General features: G+C 44.8%; 1 long non-coding RNA gene across 5 annotated transcripts in view; it reads left to right on the forward strand.

The window, feature by feature from the left end:
• The window catches only part of LOC125637915 (uncharacterized), a 198,334-nt gene that overhangs the window by 11,532 nt on the left and 170,166 nt on the right, over nucleotides 1-16,636 (forward strand). For all 5 annotated transcript variants that reach the window (XR_012668818.1, XR_012668815.1, XR_012668816.1 and 2 more), the window contains exons 3-4: nucleotides 6,384-6,449; nucleotides 7,369-7,409. This is a non-coding gene — a long non-coding RNA (uncharacterized LOC125637915). The remainder of the gene's footprint in view (nucleotides 1-6,383; nucleotides 6,450-7,368; nucleotides 7,410-16,636) is intronic.

Genomic DNA, 16,636 nt, shown 5'->3' on the forward strand with positions numbered 1-16,636 from the left:
CTGTTTGTTTCTTGATACGTTCCAAGATGATGATGCACATGATTATCTCAGGCACTGACAATAATGTGATTCCTCTCCAGTTATTAGAGTTGATAAGGCAGCTTTGGCAATATTGCCATAAGGCCTCTCTTCCACTGGATTGAGTTCTTTTCTTTCTTCCATATTCTGGAGAGCTGTTTTGTCACTTGCTTTAAGCATCATTCCAGTAATGTTGTCCTTTCCAGCTGCTTTCCCAGTTTTGAGTTTACTGGTGACTTGTCTAACTTCTTCCATTGCAATAAATCCTAAATTAATATCACGCTTTAGTGATAGGTCTGCATCACATATTTAGTTGTTCAGTTGGTATTGTTCTATTTAAAATATCATGAAAATGTTCTGCTCATCTTTTCCTTTGTTCTTCTTCTGTACTAAGAATCTTTCCATTGGCATCTTTAATAGGACCTCCAGTATTGCTAAAGGTTTCAGAGTAACAGCCGTGTTAGTCTGTATTCGCAAAAAGAAAAGGAGTACTTGTGGCACCTTAGAGACTAACCAATTTATTTGAGCATAAGCACTGATGCATCCGATGAAGTGAGCTGTAGCTCACGAAAGCTTATGCTCAAATAAATTGGTTAGTCTCTAAGGTGCCACAAGTACTCCTTTTCTTGCCTCAGTATTGCTAAAGTTTCCTGTTAGCTATTTGATTGTCTTATACAAGATCATAAGGTTATCTCTTTGGCTAACATCTTCAGCCTCTTGACATTTTCTATCAATAAATGCCCTTTTATCTTTTCTGGCACTCCTTTTACCTCTCTGTCTAGAGCTCTGTATTCTTTTTGTGACTTGCTTGTCTCTTTATGTCTTTAGCATTCATGAGTTGTTGCTTTACACTTCTTCTTTTTTCCACTGCTGTCCAAGTAACATCACTAATCCATTCTTCCCTTTAGTTGTTGTTGTTATTGGAACTGTTATGTAAAGGGGCAGGTTCCCAGTTGGTATAAATTGCTGTGGAATTCACAGGAGCTATACTGAGAGAGAATTTGGCCCAAAATCTGTATGATAAATGATACATATTAAAATAAAATAGCATTGTGCAATACATAATTTGGATCTGCCAGCGTAGTGTCCAAATAATGCCCATGTATTCGCTGGAAATGTAATATATTATGGCCACATTTCCCATATCCTGTTTCTGCTTGTTATAGTCACAAATTACCTATAGCAATGTAACGTTATACCATCCAACAATGGTTGAGAATGTACCTGAATTATATGTATGGCAATATTTTACTGTCAAACTGATAATACTTTAGAACTCTGCCAATGCTAATGAGTCACATGCTTTTGGGTGTCTCTTTCACTCGGCTCATGTGACTGGGGCATAGTTTTGAAAATGCATCAGTATTGGCAAGGCTGCTGCTTCTGCCTTTGCAAAGCAGTGTGACAGCACTGCCTGGACACCACTAGATTGGTGAAAAATCTCACTTATCAAAGATTGCCACCCATCAGAGTGTTTGAAAAGCCTGTTACAAGAGAGGTAGGGAAGACTTAAAATGTGCCACCATAACTGAATCCCTTCTCAGCCCTTGGAGCGGAGAGGGGGGCAAAAGAAAAGCCACCATCTGGAAGCATTGTTGGGGAAGAATAGAAACCACTGCTGGCATCTCTCAAAGCTTGGAGGAAACACTGTTCTGGCAAACCCTGCCCATACTGTTCCTTCCCTTGCAGGTTCCTATTCTGAGCACATTCCTGGAGCATCTTTAATAGGATTCAGGAAGCACCTACTTGATGTACTGCAGACATGTGGGTTATGCGGGGGCTGACTGTATGAGCAGGGGTTGTAGGCTAAAGCTGGATCCTTGCTGTCTGAAGACAGTGAAAGCAAGGGGAGGATGAGTAACATCAGATGCTGGAGCAGAAGGGAGAGGGACAGTAAGGCTGAGGCAAGAGAGATAAGGAGTTCCCATCTGACTTCTCACCTTTGCCTCAGCCTTGCTGCTACTCTTAACTCTTCTCCTCCAACACCTGGGGTGAAATCCTGGCACCATTGAAGTCTGTGTGACTTTTGCCATTGGCGTCAGGATTTCACCCCAATGCGTAACTCCAGTGATGTCACAGGGCTGAATGTGGCCTAAGGGGAGGGAAAATTACAGAAAAAAGAAAAAAAAGTCTTAGCATAAAACACTGAGCTAAATTGGTATAAAATCTCTTCCAAGTATTTGAACTATATACGTGTTATAAGAGAAAATATACTTCAAAAATAACTTCTGACAAAAGACAATGATTGATTTATAGCTACATATATCTAATCTGCAGGCTCTCATAATGACCTACGCACAGTGGAGATGGCTTTGGAGTATTCTTTCAACCTCCCCACAGGTCCCTCCCACAACCCCGTCAGTCTTTCTGGTAATTTCAGGAAGAAGAAAAGTAAAGGATTTCAACTTCTGTTTCTCAGGAGTTTCCAGATTTTCTCTCTTCACTCTCTCTGTTCAACAAATCAACATACAAGACACTCAATGAAGGTGTCTCCTAGCTCCAAACTGGAGCCAGAGCCCTACAGAAATGAACACACAAAAGTAATGCCTTGGGATTACTCACATGTGTAAAGTTACGTTTGTGCATGTTTGCAGGATTGGGACCTAAACCTGGGAGCAGTTAGGCTCTCAGTTAAGTTATGAGTAAAACTTGCACCCTAGCATTATCACAGATATATCTTCAGGTTCAAGAGCATATGGCCAGAACAGTTGAAATCCTGGCTCTCTTGAAGTCAATGACAAAACTGCCACTGACTTAATTGGGGCCAAGATTTCACCCCATATGTTAAAAAAGGTTAAAAAAAAGCCTTGCTATATACGCTGGAGCAGATTTTCATATAAATTGAGGCCTGAGGTGTGTGTATATTTGAATATCTGTCTGCACTCCTGCTTTGGCCCATGTGCTTACAATCTCTGTTCGCGTGCACAGATGCCACCTGTACATATGCAATTGCAGTAACTGGGCATGAAAAAAAGGTTCAACAATGCAAGTAGATCTCAGGCCTGACCTTCTGAAAAGCTGATCCTGTAAATTTTATGGGTCCAGATTCCCGTGAGGGGCAGAGGGAGTGGGAGTCACAAATCCACATGATGGCTCTGACTGCTGGATTTTCCTTTTGGATCTTTATTTAGGGTCTGATCCCTTCAGGTGTTGCATGCTGCTGTTGCCTTCTACAGGTGGTGTCTCCTTAAAGGCGTGTTGAATTAGTTGTGTCAAATTCTGTGAGGTGTGTCAGTGAGTCATGTGAGATCTGGCCTTGACAGACTGCATCTAAAGAGGCTCCTGTGTATGGATTGTCTTGTGTTTAGGAGAGATCTGCGTAACATATTCCCCGCCCTCCCTTTTTTGGTGTAAGTGAATAACTGGGGTTTGGGGCCAAACCCTCCTTGTTGTCAGACAAATAATTTTACTTAGCATTTTTTCGTCGGCAAAAGCTTCACAAACGTTAGGCTCAAAATTGATGGATGTTTTGCCCAAGTAATGACAAGAGGATTTGGCTCATTAGCTAGTTAATCCTCACAACACCCTTCTTCACAGATAAAATCCCCTTTTTAGTTATTGATCACAGGTGTGTTGGATGGGTGTATGAGTATAAATAAGTCCTTTAGAAGACAGAGTGCCTTTTTAGCATAGTGGCTGCTCTCACTGAGGATGTGGTCTACTAATGGGGATGATACTAATGTGTGTTTTAGGGGCTAGAATCTAGCCACCATTGTACTGGATGTATTATCTCTTGCTTCTTTAAAAATTGGGATCTGTAGGGTACTGTCTATTTGAATTTGGAGCAGTAAGGCATGTAGTAAAAGTAATTTTTAAAAAGAGGAATTTTGCAAATAGCTATTTTACTCCTGAATGGTAGAAATGCATTTGTCGCACATAAGGTGTAAATTTTAAGGTTTCTAAAATTTGCCAGGCTGGTGTTGAAAAACTAATACAGAAAACAAAAACAGCTACTTTGGTTTTGGAGCCCACAAAAACCAATGGTTTGTGCTCCCTCTGCTGGCTGTAAAGCAGCAGGTAACCAACAAACCTTGCTCTCAGAGATGTATAGATACGGTACACAACAAGCCTTATGTAATTTTAGTTTTCAGAGTAACAGCCATGTTAGTCTGTATTCGCAAAAAGAAAAGGAGCCATTTCCAGCACAAATCCGGGTTTTCTCACCCTCCGCCCCCCCCCCCCCCACACACACACAGACTCACTCTCCTGCTGGTAATAGCCCATCCAAAGTGACCACTCTCTTTAAAATGTGTATGATAATCAAGGTGGGCCATTTCCAGCACAAATCCAGGTTTTCTCACCCTCTGGGGGCGGAGGGTGAGAAAACCTGGATTTTTGCTGGAAATGGCCCAACTTGATGATCACTTTAGATAAGCTATTACCAGCAGGAGAGTGGGGTGGGAGGAGGTATTGTTTCATGGTCTCTGTGTATATATAATGTCTTCTGCAGTTTCCACAGTATGCATCCGATGAAGTGAGCTGTAGCTCACGAAAGCTCATGCTCAAATAAATTGGTTAGTCTCCAAGGTGCCACAAGTACTCCTTTTCTTTATGTAATTTTAGTGTTAAATGAGAATCGCTTAGTTAGGAGGGTTGCAAGTTAAATAATAAACTTTTCTTAAGGGTTCTGGTTTGTCACCTCGCTCTTTCAGTGGTTTGAGCATTGGCCTGCTAAACCCAGGATCTGGGGCAAAAATTGTGGATTGGTCCTGCTTTGAGCAAGGGGTTGGACTAGATGACCTCCTGAGGTCCCTTCCAACCCTGATTGCATGATTCTTTACAAAAATAAGGATTTTAAAGGAAAAACATGACTAATCTTACTGATCCTGAATTTCTGTGAACAGCTGGGTTGAATTGTTTAACATACTCTAACGCAACAAAGAGTGAACCTCTCTAGTCTGTTATAATCTGCAGAACCAAGAATACTATGGAATTTTTTTCTGCTCATGGTTTAGAAGTGATTCTTAGATTGAGTGCTGCTGTCCTCTGACTTTTTGTTCCTTGTAGTATGGTTCTTGGAGGTCACTTAAATTATTAATAAACTTTTTTATTTTTAAATAGTATTAAGTAATATCTCTTCTTTACTATTCTAACTAATAATCTGTCCTGTTTCTTTCCAATTATCCTTTAAGAAGTGGCAGTTTGCATTAATTAATGACCTGTAATGTATTCTCTGTAACTAAATCATCTGACTTTATATGTTGTTTATTTAGGTATGGAAATTTCTTTATAAACTATAATGTCCAAATGTAAGAAAAATTTTACTCAGCCACAGTGTCACCATTTTTTGTTAAACTTCGTATGGTGACACTGAAGGAGAACAGGAAGCAACAGCCCCTCTGAAGCACCTGGCATTGGCCACTGTCAGAAGACAGGATACTGGGATACATGGACCTTTGGTTTGACCCAGTATGGTCATTTTTATGTTCTAGATCGGGGAGGGTGAACTATGGCCCTGGGCCAGATCCGGCCCAACACGGCTTTCAGTTCGGCCCGCAGGATCGCCAGCCCTGTGGTGCAGCGGGGCTAAGGCAGGCTTTCTGCCTGCTCTAGCCCGCGCTGCTCCCGGAAGCAGCCTGCACCATGTCCTTGCAGCCCCTGCGGGGCGGAGCGGGGCAGAGGGCTCTGTACGCTGCCCTCACCTGCAGGCACCTCCCGCTGCAGCTCCCATTGGCCGGGAACGGGAAACTGCGGCCAATGGGAGCTTTCGGGGTGGTACCCACGGGTGAGGGTAGCATGTGGCGGAGCCGCCTGCTCCACCCCACCTCCAGGAGCCACTTCTGGACATGCCAGCCACTTCGGGGAGCGGTGCAGAGCCAGGGCCGGCAGGGAGCCTGCCTTAGTGCCAGTGCCACCCTGGAACTGCTCGAGGTAAGTGACGCTGGGCCAGAGCCCGCACCCTCAACACCTCCTGCACCCCGCACCCAAACCCCCTGCCCTGAGCCCCCTAACCCGCTGCCTTGAGCCCCCTGCTGCGCCTCTCCTGCACCACAACCCCCTGCCCTGAGCCCCCTGCCACACCCCGCACTCCCTCTCTCATCCCAACTCCCTGCCCCAGCCCTACATTCATGGCCCTGCATACAATTTCCCCACCCAGATGTGGCCCTCGGGCCAAAAAGTTTGCCCACCCCTGTTCTAGATTATGCTTCTTCACTCAGCACTTCTGATACTTGTGTGTACTTCAGTTTACAGTGGAAGAGTTTGTGGAAATAAGCACAACAAAGCTTTTTAAAAGAGCTGCAAGCTTTTCCTTTGACTTTGGATTTCTTAGTTCTCCCAGGCAAGCCTCAAGCTTAGAAGCACAATGGAACTAGTTTTGTTAGATAAGCGAACCTTCACTGATTAGAGTTTCACTTCGCATGCAGGAAAAAATCATGTCCCTGGGGAGAGGAACTGGTGTGGTTCTGGAAAGATAGTCATTGAAGAGGTACGTATGCCCTTTACACAGTACAGAACTAAGTTCTGTGGGGGTTTCTCTACACGAGCATGTCAGATGTAGGTGTGGATGTGATAGAGAGGCAGGGACAGAGTATCCACTGCTACATGCATCCTCCTGTTTTTCCCCTCTGTAGAGATGTGTGCTAGGGTTACTCTAGGATAAATGAGGATACTCTAGGATAAATGACCAGTTACCTTGTGGCGGATTTCTGGCTGCTCCAGGGTCTCAGGCATGGGCGGCAGGTGAACACGCAGTTGTGGGAGGCTAGCCTCTCGTCCCTCCCACTCTGCCTGAGGCCCCGCCCCTCCTCCCCTACCGGAGCCCAGAATATATACCCCCTGTGGCCGCCAACCCTCTTGCTGGGTGGGCGGGTGGCATGGCTGGAGCACCCCCAGCCCTGGAGTGCCAGACAGGCAGCATGGCCGGAGCGCCCCCAGCCCCAGTGTGTCAGGCGGATGGTGTGGCCGAAGTGCCCCCATTTCCAGCCCAGAGGGTCCCCACCCCCGGAGTTCTGGGCGGGTGACATAGTCCCAGTGCCTGGTGGACGGACAGGCAACACGGCATAGCCCTACTTCCAGCGCCCCCAGCCCTGGGCCTTGTGCGCACTGGCCCCAGCCTGCCTGCCTGTCCCAGCCTCTTGGTCATAGAAGAGTGGGAAGGGAACTGGAAGCAGGCAGGAGAGGCACTTGGGGTGGAGCGTGGGAGGGGCTATATCAGGCTGTTTGAGGAGGCACAGCCTTCCCCTGCCTATGCTACCCGCCGTCCATGGTCTCAGAGGAAGTTTGCCCCCATGATTCCCGACCCTGGCACTTCTACCTGTCCCCAGTTGGTACTGGGTGTTCGATAGTTTTAGTACTTTCATTTTATGGCATTACCATTCACCACTTTTCATGCTTTTGTATTCTTGGTAGCACCATTAGAAACTATGGTGAGAGCTCACAGTCCCAATCAAGTAAGTGCTTCTTTTTGTTCTAGTAAAAATTAGCTGTGTGATAAATACACTCAGTGGTTGCTTTCTGTTTCTGTTAAGACTTTTTGGACAGTTCTTGAAAACGGTTGCACCTTCCTCTGGGCTCCATGAATCTCAACATTGTTATGTCCTTTTTCAAATCCCCTGGAGTCCAGCAGTTTAGGAGCCTGATGCATTTCTTGTGAAAATGAGTCAGGCAGTGGCTTGGATCCCCATGAAACAACTGGTAGTGGTGCTACCACTCACCTTACAACATTTAGTCTGGTGGTTAGAGCACTAACTTGGGACGCGGGAGACTCAGGTGCAATCCCCCCTCCCACTGCCTGATGGGCAGAAAGGATTTGAACAGGGGTCTCCCACTTCTCTCAGCAAAGTGCTCTAATCACTGAGCTATAGGGTATTCTAACATGGGGCTGCCTCAGCCTCTCCTACTGAAGCTGTTCCATTGTGGCTATATAATGAAAGAATCATTGGAGCAGGGGGACTGGCTCCTAGGTCTCTCATTTCCCATGTGGGTGTCCTAACCACCAGGCTATAGAGTCATTGTCATTATCTCTCTGGCCTAATGAGTATTAAGTATTTATTCACAGCAGAACAGTCTTTGAGCCAGACAGAGTGTGTGTGTCTGTGAGAATGACTCAGTAGTCTAGTGGTTAAGGCACCTGCCTGAGAGGTGGGAGATCCCAAGCCCAGGAGTGGTGTGCCAGCAGTGGTGAATATGGTCACTTGGGGGAAACAACAGGGGTGCAGACATGACTTCACTGCCCTGCATCTGCAAGGCTGAAGTGCAGGAGCATATTATTCCCTTTTGCACTTTTGTGAGGTTTAAAGCAGTGGTGGGCAACCTGCGGCCTGTCAGGGTAATCTGCTGGTGCGCCGCGAGACCGTTTGTTTACATTGATCGTCCACAGGCATAGCCACTCGCAGATCCCAGTGGCCGCAGGTTGCCCACCACTGATTTAAAGCCTGTTCCACAAGACCACATTAGGCACTGTGTATAAGAGGCAATACTGATGTGATTTGTGGTGATGTTCACTGGCCGCTGGATCTGATGCCATCAGTTAGTGGTGTAATTGCACAGGACCTCCGGCTTATGTGGTTATGTATACAGAGGTGTCACCCCCTGTGGTGTAGTGGGACCGATTCACGTTGGAATGGCATACTGGCACTTTTGGCACTCTGCACAGCATGACCGTGCACGCACCATACATGCAAGATCACACTGCATGGAGGATGATGTTTTGTACAGCAAAATGGGGTCCTCCACACACAGTGTGCACGTGAGGTCACTCCAGGGGGGGGCATTCCAGCAGTGGCCCATTCCGGACTACACTCATGGTCACTGTGCCTCAAAGAACAATTTCAATACCGGTTACACAGTGCTCCAAGGGTTCACTGACCAGTCAGGATATACATAGTACAAACTCCAAGTATTTTATGTATTCAAATTTCTACAATAATTACATCCTAAAAACCTATGCTAAAAGAACATTAAAGTGGCAAAGTCAGGCACTCCTCAGTTAGAAAGTGCCAAAGTTTAGGTTCCCAAGTTACCTCTGGATGCTAAATGAGTTGTTCTATAGTTTCTGTAAGAACTCAGTTAAAAAAACTGAACATTTTCCCTTTAATAAAAGCATTTATTGTTAGCTTTGTAAGACAGTTTGCACTTTGAACTGAGTAATTACCTGAAAGTAGAATTTGTAAAGAAAAGGCTCAGTTACAAAACTGTTTAATCTCACAAGCCTTCCCTTTCTAGTCCATTAGCTGATGGATTGCGCCCTGCTTTTCATCGGGAGGGAAAGGCCACAGAGGAGATACAACAGTTCTACTTGCCACCCCGAATCAGGATTTTTTTTAGGGGATGCATACAATAGGATCTCAGCAGACCTGCGAAAGAGCACAGCTCCCCCATGAGGATGCTATCCTTCAGGAAATGCTTCTGCAGCATTTTAGAGACCACAGACCCACCATGATGAAAGCATGCTGGCAGCGGTTACCTCTGTAATGAATACGCACTATATTTACATTCATGCTGATAGCTCCCTGTGTTCCTACCATGGTGCCATTAAAGGAGTTAAGGCTCTCCAAATCATTTCCTTTCTTCCTACTATAAAATACTTTTCCAAATGCACTCTTTTGGTAGACAGCTAAAAATCTACATAATACATACAATCTGCAACTTGTGAAAGCAAGTAGGGAAACATTCTCCCATTACACTCTCTTTCATCACAGAGATTAGACATCCAAAATACCTTTTAGGTTCTTTTGTCCATCTCCCTGCCAGCGTAGAATCTTTCTACACAGTATCTCTTTTAATGCCTTTTCCAGTCAATACTGGTCATCTCCCTTAAGACATTGGTTGATCTCACTGTTAGGAAGTTTTTTCTGATATCAAGCCCCAATTTCACGTCTGTTAATTTCATCCCATTTCTTTTGGTTATACTGTCGTTAATTGTCTTAAATAATTCCACATCTTTCGTAGGATGAAATCCTGGCCCCATTGAAATCAGTGGGAGTTTTGCCATTTACTTCAGTGGGGCAAGGATTTCATCCTTGGAGTTTACATCCTTCTTTCTTATATCTGTACCATAGATGGGCCTGAATCAAAAATCTGAACCCTCTACACCCAGTGGTTTTCAAAGCCGGTCCGCCACTTGTTCAGGGAAAGCCCCTGGTGCGCTGGACCAGTTTGTTTACCTGCCACGTCTGCAGGTTTGGCCGATTGCGGCTCCCACTGGCCGTGGTTCGCCGCTCCAGGCCAATGGGGGCTGTGGGAAGGGCGGCCAGCACATCCCTTGGCTCGCGCTGCTTCCCGCAGCCCCCATTGGCCTACACCATATTTTGTGGCCATGTGATTAGATTTGAATCCACCACAAAACCAGATCCTGAACCAGAAGGAGTATGTTGTCCAAACCTTGTTTAAATGCAGCATATGGGGGAAGAAATAGCATGACTCTGGTTCATCTTGTGATATTGCCACCATTCAAGATACAGGAAATAAAAAGTCAGGTAATCTCATGAAGTTTCTTCCACTTTGGGGTGAAGGTTGAGACTTCTACCTGCCAGATGTCAGTACCATCAAACCCAAGCCCCAATCCTTGTTCAGTCTGAAACCTAAAATCTAAACTAGCCAAAAATTAATCGAGATTCTGATCAGTATTCAAATACTGCCTGCTCAGCACACTTCTAATTTAGAGATGGCTCCTCTCTTCCCCTTAATCCACCCTTGCTATGTATCTATTTACCACTTCTGATCGAAGCAGTTAGCCAACATTCAGGGTTTTGCAGGTTGTTTCTGTTAGGAGGAAAAATTGATGATGGAGTCCTGTATTTCTTCGATGCAGTCCTGTTGATTTACAAAGAACGTACAAAGTCTTGTTTCCCTGAACATAGTAGAAATCAAACAACAGGAGGCAGTCTTTTTCTCACAGTTCCAAGCCTCTTGTTAACCAGGCCTCTGCTCAAAAGCACTTTCTCTTAGGTTTTTATTAGAGTCATGCTACTGGTGCTTCTCTGGGCCTCCCTTGTTGCTTTCTATGTCTGCCTCTGTGTTTCTCTCTCTCTCTCAGACCATACACAAAACTCCTGCATTTGTGTTCAGCTCCTAGTGAAACCCCTCAAAGTGCATGGCTGAACTCTGTAACCCTTCTGCCAGATGGAAGCAGCAGCAATGAGGGCCGGGTTCAATATCTATGGGTTCCTCCTAAGGATACAAAACAGAACCAGCTTGAGCCCCCTCCCAGTAATCTGGGAAAACTTAACACCACCTCTGGACTCCTCTAAGAAGCAATACTTCCCCTTTCTCAAGCGCTGAATCTGTATTTAACAAAAGAAAACTTGTAGTAAAAAGGGAAAAGGAACTTGGCATTAATTTGGAAAACACCACAAACCTGATTTGAAAGCATGTGAGCATATGAGCATATCCCCACCCCATAATATGTTGGGCAGTGTCCTTTGCCTCAGTTTCTCATCTTGTACAATGAAGTGGAAGTCCAACAAATGTTCCTTTAACTTGCCATTGCCTTCTTCCTCCACTGCACTCCACTCACAGTTGCTGTCTTTGCTTAGTGAAGGGCCAGAGTTCAGAGGTGCATTCACATGAGTTCACCTCCCATACCGGAGTTGGGGGAGGCATCAAGCAATGCTGCAGCCTCGCAACTGACTCTCAGTTGCCACCATTCACTCTGGCGCTGCTGGCTGCTGACATTCACTCTGACGGCAGATTCTGAGGTTCCACCACTTAACACAGCTCTCAGTGATTTCAGCGGGTAGTGGGGACCCTCACTGTAGGCTGGGGAGTCTGTTTCACTGCAGTGCTGTCCCACACCAGGTCTTAGGCTCAGCACCGAGACTTGGTTACCGGTGATTTCGACTCTAGTGATCACTGAACAAAACAAGGACTCTCAAATGAGTCTAATCGGTTCTGTCTTTAAACAGTGAAGAGGAAGAGGTTCAAATGGTGCCTAGGGCTCTTTAGGCAAAGCCTCTTTCGCTGGGATTTTGGTGTTCCTACCCCCTGCTTAGCAAGTGAGGTTCAGTTGAGGGTGACCCCCTCTCTGCTGCCCTTTACTCGTGCGGTCAGGATAACATTTCGTTACCCCTGCATTCAAATACTGGTGATTTGTGACCCATCCCCAGCCAAAACTGGTCATTTTGGCAGAGCAGTTTCCTCTGCTGTGCACCTAGCAGAGCCAGGATTTCTATGCAGACATGGTCTGCTGCAGAAGTCTTTTCCCCCAGCTCATCACTATGTGTTGGGGAGAGCTCATTCAGACCCTGCTTACAACTCCTGCTGCAGCCTTGCATGTGACCTGTGTTTTGGGTGGTGTCTCCTATCTAGCAGCTTTCTATTCCATAAAGGAGCTTAATTGCTTTTTACATTTATGCTGAATGAAGGACGGCTATTATGACCACCAACTTCAACAGGCCTTCACCCAATTATCAGCATAATATTTACCTGTAGCACATTGCTTTTCAGAGCTCAGGTGGTGCCCGTCCACTCTGCCATCTTCAGAGAGAGCAAAACACACACTGCTGCATGGCTAAGGGTCCAGTTCCACTCGCTGGTGTGCTGAGTGAGGATGCAGGGACAGCCCCTCTGGAAAGTCCCTCAGGCCAGAAGAGTATAAGAATTGCCATAGTGTCCAGCCTGAGTTCACAAGATGTAGGAAAGTATGCTTGCTTCCTCTCTCCCACCGGTGCACCTATGAAGGGTCAGACACAGTTGGGTTCAGACCTCATTGCATCTACTACTTTTCCTTCATCTGCTAGCTTTGTAATTCCAGTCACAAAAAAGGAATCAACCAGTCATGTTCCATTAAAGCCGATGGAATAAAATCAGGCCCTAAGTTTGTCGGCTAAGATATATCCTTTATTAAACTATGTTGCATGGCATTAATGGTCCTGTTATCCTCATGACTGAGAGACAGCGGGCGAGATCCTCTGCTGGTGAAAATCTATGCTGCTCTGCTGAAGTCACTGGAGCTGCTCCAGTTTACACAAGCTGAGGCTCTGACTCAAATATTGTCTCCTAATGCACGCCCCATCTACCTTACTAGTGACTGAAGTTGGCTTTACTAGAGTGTAATTGCAATGACCACTCTTTCCTTTGCACATTAGCTTTGTGCTAATCTTCAGGAGCTCCCTCAGTTTGCCATGACTAAGGCTCTGTATTTGTCAGGGATGCCACGGATTCACAGGTTAAACACTGATTCACCAGCAGTTCAGTAACCAGTTCAGTCTTGATCTACTTTGATTTCTCTCTATTATTACTTTACCCCTTTAAATATTTGTATAAGCCCTTGTTATTCACTTTAACCCATATCTTTATTCTGTTTTTCACTACCCTTATTTTTTCTCCTAGAAGCCTTAACTGAGTCTTGAATACTTGTCAAATTGCCTTCTCCTGCCACCTTTACTTCTACAGCTATTTTCCTAAACCTCTGAACTTTGAACGGCCCCTTTTGAAGGTGCAGTCACCATTTCTTATGCTTTTCAGTATTCTTTTTTCTCCCTAGAGGAATGAGTCTTAGTCATGGTTCCTTTTAGAGTTCTTCAGCTGTCTTCCATACATGTGGATTTTAATGTTTCCTCCTATCAGACTCTCCTGTTTTGTTTTAATTTTCTACAATTACCTTTCTGAAATCTAATTCCTTTACTGCATTCTGTGAACCATTTTCTTACTATAGTGAATTCACATAGCTCCTGATCATGGGTACTACTATTATATGTGCCTGCATTATTCTCAGTCTGTTCTTCCAGTGAGTGAGACTTAGCCAAGAGAGCCTCTTTACTTCCTGCATATAAAAGCTGACTTCTATGTGGACGTTTGGCTGTATTTGTTACCTGAAGTCTGGCTAGTTAAAATCCTCTGAGTAGAATATCTTGTGATTTCCCTTACTTTTCCAGGATGGTGGCCTGAGCAGATGCACATTATTGCTTCTATTTTTTTCCTTCTTCATTTCCTGTAGTCTTCCACCACATTGTTAATTGTATTAACATGGGTATTGTAAATATTTTTCTTATACAATTCTTCTTTCTGCCTCTTCTCTCAGTTCTCTTTCCCATCTAGATAGATATAGATAGACACAATCTTCCACTTATAAGAATCACTCCACCAAATTTCAGTTATACTCTCTGGATCATGATCTCAATTACTTAGTACCACTTTTTCCTGTTGTTTCCCTGAACATTTGCATCAAGCATTATATTGTTTTTACCCTTCATCTTCTGCTTCAGAACAACTCTCTATTTTCTGTCTTAATTTGTATGTTGGAAGTATATGATGGATTAATCAAGTTAAGTGAAAGGTTTCCTTTTCCCGCCTCCTGTTTGTTAAAGTTTAGAACCTGCCTAACTGGCCCCACCAGTTCTGAACCTAAAAGGTTGGCAACCTGCCAGCTTAAGTGGAGACAGTCTAATCCAAACAGTTGGCGCTCATTGCAGAAGGCATTCCAATGATCTGTGAATTCAAAACTCTGCTACCTACACTATCAGATCATCTATTGGTTAGTTTCCAGTATTGGTGTTCTCCTTTATTCACCCGAGTTTGGCACAGGAAAGCTCTCTAAGGAGATCACATGTATAATTTCAAATTAAGTACTCTTTCCAACTCACTGAAGTAATTCTTGATCAAATAATATATAAGCTTCATTTGCTGCTGTCATTTGTTCCCATGGGAAATATAATCATTAAGAATTCCCCCAACGTTTTTTTTTCAAGATACCCTGCACCACCCTTATTATGACATCCTTTTATCCTGGTCCTGGAAAGACAGCAGTCTATCTTGTTTTCTTTGTGTTGGACACTAATGTATCAAGATACTTTCCTTCTGTGGAGTAACCACTCAGGATTGTTTGCTTCTTTCTTTTTGATAGCTGCCTCTCGATGCTTACCTCTTGATGCCAGGTTGTGGTAGTGATCGACATTGCAGGGGTCAATATTAAATGTATACAGCCATGGCTTCCCATCTGCTTTTCCTATAGCTTCTAGGATTCTTTGATGCCACATAGCTCTATCTTTTACCTCTCTTGTATCTAGGGTCTCGATCCATCTCTTCTTTCTTGATGATTTTTCCCTTTGGTCTTTGTCCATCTTGGGCCTCTTTGTTTCCCTTGGTGATCTAAATTTCAGTTCATGTCCCTACTCCTTTTTTCTCAGTACAGAAACCAGTTTGCACTTAATATGGTCTTTCATCATTCACAAAGCATTCTGTTCCACCTCAGAGTGCCCTGGATTCTTCCATACCCATTGTTTATAGCAGTTGTTTCTTAACATTCTTCAGACAATCATCTCACTTGCAGGAATGTTTTAGCGTCAAAGCCTTCCATACAAGAACTCCCCCCTCTGCTGTCTCTCATTCCCTGCTGCACCTTTTATGAGTATTCTGTATTTGACTCCGATCACTGCTGGTTGCCACTTCATTTTACCACTCATCATCTAGCTCAGTATGCGTGGGTTACCCAGGTCAGCGCATCAGACAACTGAAAATAAGAGTGGAAACACAAACAAATGAAGACAGAATACTGGCTCTTTAAGGTACTAGTGGCCTCCCAGCTCATTCTTCTTGCTTCAGTCAGTTTGTAGAAGGTTAAGTCATAGCTTTCCCTCCACCTTGTTCCCTGGGTAGATTCTGCAGCCAACCCTTGGCAGGTTCACTACAGCCGTGGGTAATCAAAATAAAGTAAATAAAGACTTAGCTAAGTGTCTTTAATACATAATCGGTGTAATAGTTCTTGTATTGTGCCTTTCATCCATAGATTTCAAAGCATTTACAAAGGAGGTAAGTGTAAGGAAGTGTAGTCCTCTGGCAAGGTTAAAGGAGTCTTGTTCCAGAAACGTTGATGCAGTGTTCCACTCATTAGCAGGGAAGCAGTGTTGAACTCACTGAGTGGGTGAGGAGTAAATACAGCTTCTCTGGTAGGAGTAAAGTAGCCCTCATTTCAGGACAAGCAGGTTGCCCATTGTTAATCAGTTCTTGTAGCTGCCTGGCTTGGTTGTCTCCCCAAGTGTGAGGCAGGTAGATGGGCCAAGACACTTTCTGATTCCCTCTGAAAGTGCCTCAGTCTTTGTCCTCTTCTGGATGAAGTACGTGTCTTGATGAGCCCAGGTATAGATTCTATGGCCCTGATTCTTCAGCATGTCCACGCGATGCTCAGATGTCCTGGAGAGAGGTGGTAGCAGGGAGCTGGTTGCAACTCTCTGGGCTGCCTGCATCCGATGTAAGTTATAGCAGGAAGATTCAGCTTTAACTTATGCTTTGGGCATGGGTGCAATATGACAGTGGAAGAAAGGGCTTAGCAAAGCTCAGCTCTACCACGCTGCCCCCCATCCTCGCTACTTTCCCTCCTCCCTGTTATGTAGGTGGCATTGGGAATAGCTGATGGAGAAGACAGTATGCCAGCAGGGATGCACTGGGGATCTTGGTGCAGATGCAGGCCACTTTGTTCTGTGGAGAATCCAGCCTTGTCTCTTTAACTGGGAGGCACGACAGGTTCTCCAAGGCAGGACGAGCCTTCTGCCTGGTTCCCTTTGCAAGAACTTAGTACCTTCCCTGCCTAGTCTAGTGTGGGGTATGTACAACCCCTCACACTTATAGTTTGGATTCACCCAGTTGCTATTTCGTTTCATTGCTGACCAACCTCTCAGAGCTAATGTGAGCTTATGCTTTTGTATCCCAAGCAGAAAAGCATCCCCCTCTCCAGTGAACT

The sequence above is a fragment of the Caretta caretta genome, chromosome 1 (assembly GCF_965140235.1).
Source record: "Caretta caretta isolate rCarCar2 chromosome 1, rCarCar1.hap1, whole genome shotgun sequence".
Classification (NCBI taxonomy): domain Eukaryota; kingdom Metazoa; phylum Chordata; order Testudines; family Cheloniidae; genus Caretta; species Caretta caretta.